At 46.9% G+C, this 9,797-nt stretch overlaps 1 pseudogene; it reads left to right on the forward strand.

Moving 5' to 3' along the window:
* Window positions 1-7,224: 7,224 nt before the first annotated feature.
* LOC139279006 (U2 spliceosomal RNA) lies at window positions 7,225-7,457 on the forward strand (annotated as a pseudogene).
* The last annotated feature ends 2,340 nt before the right edge of the window (window positions 7,458-9,797 follow it).

Raw genomic sequence — 9,797 nt, forward strand, 5'->3', positions numbered from 1 at the left:
AGTATTGTGTTCAGTTTTGGTCTAATCTGAGGAAGGACGTTCTTGCTATTGAGGGAATGCAGCAAAGGTTCACCAGACTGATTCCAGGGATGGCTGGATTGACATGTGAGGTGAGACTGGATCGGCTGGGCCTTTATTCACTGGAGTCTAGAAGGATGAGAAGGGATCTGATAGAAACATATAAAATTCTGACAGGACTGGACAGGTTAGATGCAGGAAGAATGTTCCCAGTGTTGGGGAAGTCCAGAACCAGGGGACACAGCCTAAGGATAAGGGGTAAGCCATTTAGGACTGAGATGAGGAGAAACTTCTTTATTCAGAGGGTTGTTAACCTGTGGAATTCCCTACCGCAGAAAGTTGTTGATGTCAGTTCATTGGATATATTCAAGAGGGAGTTAGATATGGCCCTTACGGCTAAAGTGACCAAGGGGTATGGAGAGAAAGCAGGAAAGGGGTACTGAGGTGAATGATCAGCCATGATCTTATTGAATGGTGGTGCAGGCTCGAAGGGCCAAATGGCCTACTCCTGCACCTATTTTCTATGCTTCTATGTTTCTATTGCCCATGCATTTTTTGTTGCAGTTTTTTTAGAACCATGGCATTAATAGTTTGGTTCGGCAACTATTTAGCTCTCGGTTCTCAGGGGCTAACTGGAAGGATTTGGGATGTATCGGCGTTGTGTCTTTCTCTTCTGTGTCAGTCTGCTGTTTCACCTTATTGTTGGGACCCTTTATGCTTCTATATGGCTTTATTGATTTTGGTCACATGGCCCACCTGTAATACATGGTTTTCATTGAAACTGATTTCAATAAAATAATTTTATTGAACAAGAACAGAAAGTACTGGAAAAACATTCAGCAGGTCAGACAGCATCTGTGGAGAGAGAAACAGAGTTAACGGCCCTGAATTTGCAGTCGGAGGCTTCCCGCCGGGAAATACCCCCGATCCGCAAATAAATTGCCCGCGTGGTTTGGGAGGTACGGAGATTCGTGCTCATGAGCCTCTCCAGGTAACCACGGGTAGAGTATCCGCGGGTTGAGGCCAACCAATAAAAGATGAAAATCCCCATTCATGCTTATGGGATTTCCGTATGTCTGGAAACCCCGTAAATATGAATGGGAATACCCCCAAAAATACATGTACACATCAAATAGATTTTTAAAAAATTACATATTTAAAATGAATTAAATTGCCATTTAATTAAACATTTAAAACAAAAATGTAATTGTTTGAAAAATGTAATTAAATATTTTAAAGGGGCTAAAAATAAACTTACCTTATTGCACAGATTTTTTTAATGTGTAAATGATTGAAAAGAAAATATTTTATTTTTTTAAACTCTTATGATGGTAAAAGCAAGCCTTATGCCTGCTTTTATAAGGCTTAAGAATTTTATGGGCATTCGATGGGCAGAAGTTAACTCTTCCAGGGGATGTGTTGGATCTGACAGATCACAAATTCCGGGTTTTCGCACCTGCGCTTTGTGTCCGAAAACCTGGAACTTGCACGGTCCTTACGGGCGCGTACGCATTTCGTACACGCCATTAGTGCCGGCAAATTATGGGCCTTTGTTTCTGGTCGATGATTTTTCATCAGAAACTGGAAAAAGTTAGAGATTTAACAGTTTTTAAGCTAGTATAGAGGCAGAGAAAAGGGGGTGAAAAGAACAAAAGGGGAAGACGTGTGGACCAATGGAGATATGAAACTTGCTGCGTAATCCTGGTTGCTGACAATGCCTAGTGGCATTTCAATTTAGGGAGGTGAACTTACTTATGTGACGGGATTGAGGGATCAACTCCTGACCATTGCCTCAGGGAATATCCATGTCCGTGGCCTGAGAAAGTAAATTGCTGTGTGTTGCTGCTGCCCAGCAATGGAGTGGGGGCAAAAAGATATTCACCCCCACAATGTGTTCTGAAAGATTAAAATGTGGGAATTACTGGTTCTTTTGCCAATTACCTTAAATCTGTGTTCTGTGGTTACCGCCCCACTTGCCAGTGGACAAAATTTCCCCCAATTTACTCTATCAAATTCTGTCAAAATCTCCCCTCAATGTTATCTGCTCTAAGGTGAACAAGCCCTGTACTATCTACAGTATTCACTACTAAGCTTACTTCGCCAGCATTTCTCAGCCTCGTGATCGCTTTGTTAGTTATGTCCTCTCTAGCTACTGACATTTCTGATTAACACAGCTTCCGCACCATGAAGGGTAGTGGCCGCAATATCATGGAAACACCATCAGCTCCAAGTTCCCCTCCACATCACTCACCAACCGAACTTGAACATATACTGTCTTTCCTTCAAAATCGCTGGATCAAAATCGTGGAATTCCCTACCTAACTCCATCATAGCACAAAAAGTGCAGCGGTTCAAGAAGGCCCACCACCACTATGTTCTCAGGACATTTAGAGCTGGGCAATAAATGCGGCCTTGTCAATATTGCGCAGCACTCAAGGGCATATAAAGAAAAATACACTGCTCTAATTTTTGCCATCCATACAAAATTAGGACGGTCATGTACAACAACAACAACAACTTGCATTTTTATAACACTTTAATGTAGTAAAATGTCTCAAGGCACTTCACAGGGGTATTATCAGACAAACATTTAACACCGAACCACATAAGGAGCTATTAGGACAGGACTTGGTCAAAGAGGTAGGTTTTAAGGAGCATCTTAAAGGAGGAGAGAGAGGCGGAGAGGTTTAGGGAGCGAATTCCAGAGCTTAGGATCTAGGCAGCTGAAGGCACGGCTGCCAAGTCTGTGTAACACGTAGAACAGGTTTATTTCATTGACCAGTGTCTTTGACTTATATAGGATTTGTCCAGCTTGATACAAAGGGTTCCGTTAAATGAAACCGCTGGCAATCAGATATTCCTGAAGCTCCCTTTCATTCTGTTCCACATCCAATAGGATGATAATGCCCAGAGGTTCAAATCTCAGTCTTTTTAAAGCTTTTAAGGAACTGCTAGGATAGACAGAGAGAAACGATTTCCACTGGTTGGGGAGTCTAGGACTAGGGGACATTGTCTAAAAGTTAGAGCCAGACCTTTCAGGAGTGAAGTTAGAAAGCAATTCTACATGCAAAATGTTACGTATCGAATAAAGAATCTGACCAGATACTGTAAGCTTAAAGTAATGTGTGACCGTAGTCCTTTATTGCAGGTCACCAGAGTGCCTCTCCAGCTTGTGAGGCCTCCTTATGTACAGGTGCTCCCAAGGGATTGTGGGAGCCCTTGAGAATCCAGGGGATGAGCCCTCTGGTGGTTGAACAAGGTATTTACAGGTTTACATATATAACAACACTCCCCCCCTCCCCCAAGTCAATAGTGTAACTATTTACAATGTGAGTCGATCTGGGGCCTTTCTTTCCCTGGTAGATCGTCTCGGTGCAAATGCTGGTTTTGGTGAGTCATTTGTTGGGCCCTCGCTGGGCTGCTGTGCAGCTGGCCTTGCAGGATTGCTGGGTCGCTGCAGGTGATGGGTTCTGCTTCGAAGTCAACCGCTGGGTCGGTTGCCACTTGTGTGTATGTTGGGGGGGGGGTTGAAAAAGGTAGAGTCTACTGTGGGTTGTTCTGGATAGTCCGTGAATCTGAGTTTGGTTTGGTCCAAGTGTTTTCTGCAGGTGAGTCCATTTGAAAGTTTGACCAGAAACATCCTATTCCCCTCTTTAGCCACGCCAGTGCTGGGAAGCCACTTGGGACCTTGTCCATAGTTCAACACAAATACAGGATCATTAATCTCGATTTCGCGGGACACATTAGCACTATCATGATATGTATTCTGTTGAAGACGCCTGCTCTCTAGCTGTTTGTGTAGATCAGGGTGGACTAATGAAAGCCTTGTCTTAAGTGCCCTTTTCATGAGCAGTTCAGCCGGGGGGGGAACCCCAGTGAGCGAGTGGGGTCTTGTGCGGTAACTAAGCAGGATTCGGGATAGGCGAGTCTGCAGTGAGCCTTCAGTTACCCTCTTCAAGCTCTGCTTGATGGTTTGCACTGCTTGTTCTGCCTGACCATTGGATGCTGGTTTAAACGAGGCAGATGTGACATGTTTGATCCCCCATTGCGGGTCATGAACTCTTTGAACTTGGCATTGGTGAAGCACGGCCCATTGTCACTCACAAGAACATCAGGCAGGCCATGCGTGGCAAACATGGCTCGCAGGCTTTCGATGGTGGCAGCGGACGTGCTTACCGACATTATCTCACATTCAATCTGTAGAATATGTAGGCACCTTTAGTAATGACTCCACGAGGCAGGGTATGATACTTAAACTGTGTAGACCTGTAGTCCTTTATTTGCAGCTCCTGAGTGAGGACAACAAGCTGTGAGTTCCTTTTTATACTGGGTTACCTGCCGTGTGCAGGTAACCCTTAGGTCTCCAGCAGCAGCACCCTCTGGTGTACAGGTAAGGTGTGTACAGTGTAAGGATACATTCAGTGTGGCATAACAGTGTAACAGACATCACACAGTAAACAGGCATACATACACAACAATACTCCCCCCTAAGCATTTTTCATATCCTTCTTGTCATGATCAGGGGAGGTGATCAATGGTGGGCTATGGGAGGTTGTGGTGAGGGTTGTGTGGTTGCCAGGTGTGCCCCCTGTGCTTGAGGCCGGCCTCGTATGTTTCTCCTCCCTCACACACAGACCAAGTAGGTGTCACTATTGTGGGGTGTTGGGCAGAGCCACAAGACTGGGTGGGCTCCTTGTCCACCAATGGTGGCCAGGGGTTGTGGGGCTGGTCTGGTGCAGGTTGCCATTGGTGGTGGTGGGCTGCCCATTGACCACTGTCCCTGTAGTGGGTCTGCTCCCACTGGCTGTGTGTGTGTCCTGCAAGGGGCATCACATTCGTTCCAAAGGTCCAGGCTACATGGTCAGGTAACCTGCTGGACCTGGGGGTCTCCCACAGGGGGTTTCCACTGGCATCAGCATGGTCCCTGTAGGACCCAATGTCCTTTGGCAGTGTCCTACCGGTATACATGACACCTTGGCTCTGATCACACATAGTCGAGCCTGCATTAGACATTCTAGCATTTGCATCGTTTTTGGGTATCCTGGTTTCAACAGACATGGTCACATTAGACATTTCACAATCTCTATCATTATTGTTAAGCATAATAAACTTGTTCTTAACCTTACTGACACCTGCATTCATCTCATTAGTCACATTAGTTAAACCAGCATCACAATTCATTGTTACATTGCATACATTTTCATACTTGCACCCTTTAATCGCATCTTTAGCTTTGAAGTCCCCTACTCAAATACTTGAAACTTCCCCTTTAAATTTCTTTGGTTACCGGTCTCCTTTAAGGGAGCCTTCAAATCCGATTGGCCGCTCGGTGTCACATGATGCTCCTCCATGCTCACTCGTGGCATGGAGGCGGCCAATTTGATTACAAGTTTTTCTCCTCGTGGTGCTGCAGCCATTTCCTGCAGGCAGGCTGTGGTGGCCTTTTCTTCCATAGGGCCACTTCGCCTGATGTGGACCTGGTTCATCCAATTCTTGCCCAGCAGCGTGGGACCGTCGCCGGCTACAATCCACAGGGGGAGTTTGTTCAACATGCCGCCCTGGGAGACCTGGACGTCTACGCTGCCAACGATTTGGATTTTACCTTTGGTATAGATGAGGAGCTTTGCCTGGACAGGAGACAGTTTTGGTCGAGTGGCAGGATTCATCCAAATTTTCTCAAGCGTCATTTGGCTCATCGCAGACTGGCTCCCCCCTGTGTCGCTCTCCATAGAAACTGGGACCCCGTCGATGTCCACTTCCATCGTCCACGGAGAACTTTCGGTGGAGCAGGTATAAATTCCATACTCTTCTTCCAGGGGTTGAGCAACTTTACCCTCATCTGTGTCGGAGCCCCGGTGATCAGCCTACTCATCAGAGACGCGGTGAGTAAAGTTTTTTCTGCACATCCTTTGAAGGTGCCTTTTCTCTTTGCATGCATAGTCTTTGTAACGGCACTGGTGGGCCCTGTGGTTTCCTCCACAGCGCCAGCACAGGGCTAGCCGGTTTGCCCCATGTGGCGGACTCAGGATTGCGGGACTCGGGGCAGCGTTTCTGCCCTTAGAAGTATCAATGCGGTGCACTGCTCTCGTCGGTTTAGAGTCCCTTAGTGCTTCATTTAGGTGGTCGCCAAAGTCGCACGGTGCAGCCAGTCTCCTTAAGTGTTCCAATCTTTCCACAAAAGCATCCCAATCTTCCCCATCGGTAAATTGCTGAAAGTTGCTGAGATTCGACATGCTGAGCTTGTGGTTCGTGACCTCGTATTCCCGTCGCCAGTTGTAGTGTATGTAGGCACCTTTAGTAATGACTCCACGAGGCAGGGTATGATACTTAAACTATGTAGACCTGTAGTCCTTTATTTGCAGCTCCTGAGTGAGGACAACAAGCTGTGAGTTCCTTTTTATACTGGATTACCTGCCGTGTGCAGGTAACCCTTAGGTCTCCAGCAGCAGCACCCTCTGGTGTACAGGTAAGGTGTGGACAGTATAAGGGTACATTCAATGTGGCATAACAGTGTTACAGACATCACACAGTAAACAGGCATGCATACACAACACAATCCATTTGGAGTACGCATCTACAACCACAAAGAACATTTTTCCCAAGAGTGGGCCTGCATCGTCGAAATGGACCCTGGACCACGGTTTGGAGGGCTCGAACCATAAACTTAGTGGTGCCTCCCTGGGTGCATTGCTTAACTGTGAACATATGTTACATTTCTGCACGCAGAACTCTAAATCTGCATTGATACCGGGCCACCACACATGGGATCTGGCTATCGCTTTCATCATTACAATGCCTGGGTGGGTGCTGTGGAGATCACTAATGAAAGTGTCCCCGCCCTTTTTGGCACCACTACCCGATTATCCCATAGGAGGCAGTCTGCCTGTATAGACATTTCATCTCCGCGCAGCTGGTACGGCTTTATTTCTTCCTGCATCTCTAACGGGACACTAGACCAACTCCTGTGGAGCACACAGTTTTTTACTAAGGACAGTAAGGGGTCCTGGCTCGTCCAGGTTCTAATCTGTCGGGTGGTAACAGGTGATTGCTCACTCTCGAATGCTTCTATTACCATAACTAAATCTGCGGGCTGTGCCATCTCCACCCCGGTGGTAGGCAATGGCAGCCTACTGAGAGCATCAGCACAGTTTTCTGTGCCTGGCCTGTGGCGGATGGCGTTGTTGTATGTAGACAACGTGAGCGTCCATCGCTTCTCGGCCTTTTGGCTAAGATCATGCGTAACTGACCTGACCAGCCACCATGACCTCCGGGTGGTTTCTCCCTGGTCAGGAAGGTATATGCTTGCTTTTTTGGAAACAGGAGGTGGGTGGGGTGGCTTGACCCATCCACCTCCACGGAGGTGTGTGGGGTGGCTTGACCCATCCACCTCCATGGCACGAACCTGGTATTGCAGTACTTCCAGGAACGGTGCAGTGGCTCTAGGCCTTTTGGCTAAGAGCATTGGCGCAGAGTGATCCTTGGCATGTGCAAGGTGACCTCTGGCGTTTGTGATTTGACAAAGAATTGGAACGATTGGCTACGAATTTATAATTAAAAAAAAAAACGTGAGCGTCCATCTCTGGATACGGGCCGATGCATTCATATTTATCCCCTTACTTTCAGAAAAGAGGGATATAAGCGGCTTATGGTTGGTTTCCAATTCAAATTTGAGCCCAAACAGATATTGATGTATTTTCTTTACCCCATAAACACACGCTAATGCTTCTTCTTCGATCATAATGTAGGCCCTCTCAGCCTTAGACATACTTCTGGATGCATAAGCAACCGGTTGCAATTTCCCAGATTCATTAGCTTGTTGCAATACACACCCGACACCGTATGACAACGCATCACATGCTAGTACCAAACGCTTATATGGATCGTACAACACAAGCAATTTGTTTGAGCACAACAGTTTTCTAGCATTCTCAAAGGCATTTTCTTGGCTTTTACCCCATACCCATTCATCTCCTCCTTTATGCAGTAAAGAGTGCAGTGGTTCTAACAGTGTGCTAAGACCCGGTAAGAAATTACCAAAGTAGTTCAGGAGTCCGAGAAACGACTGCAGCTCTATCACGTTCTGTGGTCTTGGTGCGTTCTTGATTGCCTCCACCTTTGAATCGGTGGGCCTGATGCCATCCGCCGTGATTCTTCTCCCCAGGAACTCCACTTCAGGCACCAGGAAAACGCACTTAGAGCATTTTAGCCTGAGCCCCACACATTAAGCCGACGAAGAATCTCTTCCAGATTCTGCAGATGCAGATGAGGCCCTGCAATGATTCCTCCAGCTCCTGCGCCCTGTAGGCTGAGGTCAAGTCCAGCTTCGTGAACGTTTTTCCTCCCTCCAGCTCCATTGACACCGGGAGTCCATTTAATTCAACCTTCAGTATTATCGGGGACACTTTGTGGTCAATGTGTGCACCCCATATACCTCTGCCTCCTCAGTCTGAGGCTCTGGTTCGTTGTAATTCACCGTGGATCTGTTCTCCTCTGCAACGTAGTGGTTTGCAGGATTAGCAGGGTTTGCAGCTCGCCTGCACATACGTTGGAGGTGTCCCATTGTTCCACAGCCCTTGCAAACGTATCCTCTGAAGCGGCATGAATGCAAACGATGATCACCTCCACAGCACCAACAAGGTGTTAATGGCCTTGCATTCACCTTGATGGTGGACTCAGACATCTGCAGACGTGCAGCTGCAGGCATGTGAGTCCTGCCCTGTATGTTACGATTCGAAAACAACATTACTCTGTTCATAGTGTTTGCAGCAGCACTTGGGTGATGAGAGATTTGTTTGGTATTGTCACTGGTGGCGATGAATGCCTGGGCTATCGCTATGGCTTTACTCATGGTTGAGGTCTCGACAGTCAAAAGTTTGCGAAGTATTACTTCATGGCCAATTCCAAGTACAAAGAAGTCCCTGAGCATGTGCTCCAAGTGTCCTTCAAATTCGCAATGTCCTGCAAAGCATTTTAGCTCGGTGACGTAGTTCGCCACTTCCTGGCCTTCAGACCTCTTGTACGTGTAGAACCGATACCTCACTATCAGAATGCTTTCCTTTGGGTTTGGATACTCCCGGGCCAGTGTGCACAAATCATCGTACGACTTGTCTGTGGGTTTCGCTGGAGCGAGCAGATTCTTCATGAGGCCATACGTTGGTGCCCCGCAAACAGTAAGGAGAATCGTTCTTCGTTTGGCAGCGTTCACTTCTCCTTCCAGCTCGTTGGCCACAAAGTATTGGTCGAGTCGCTCCACGAAAGTTTCCCAATCATCTCCCTCCGAAAATTTCTCCAGGATGCCCACTGTTCTCTGCATTGTTGCGGTGAGGTTTGTCATCTGTATCTCGTCATCCGTTGTTATGTTTTGAATAAAGAATCTGACCAGATACTGTAAGCTTAAAGTAATGTGTGACCGTAGTCCTTTATTGCAGGTCTCCAGAGTGCCTCTCCAGCCTGTGAGGCCTCCTTATGTACAGGTGCTCCCAAGGGATTGTGGGATCCCTTGGGACTCCAGGGGATGAGCCCTCTGGTGGTTAAATAAGGTATTTACAGGTTTACATATATAACACAAAAGGTGGTAGAAGTTTGGACCTCTCTTCCACAAATGACAGTTGATGCTGTGCCAATTGTTAATTTTAAATTTGAGACTGATAGACTTTTGCGACTTTGATCCTCTTGGTTTTAGATCTGAGCTGGACTCAGGAAACAACAGATCTGTAAACCACTTTGAGTGTGTGGAAACTACAACGTGGCCCTCTTCATTGGATCAACAGCCTCAGTTA

This window comes from Pristiophorus japonicus, chromosome 1 (assembly GCF_044704955.1).
Source record: "Pristiophorus japonicus isolate sPriJap1 chromosome 1, sPriJap1.hap1, whole genome shotgun sequence".
In the NCBI taxonomy this organism is placed as follows: domain Eukaryota; kingdom Metazoa; phylum Chordata; class Chondrichthyes; family Pristiophoridae; genus Pristiophorus; species Pristiophorus japonicus.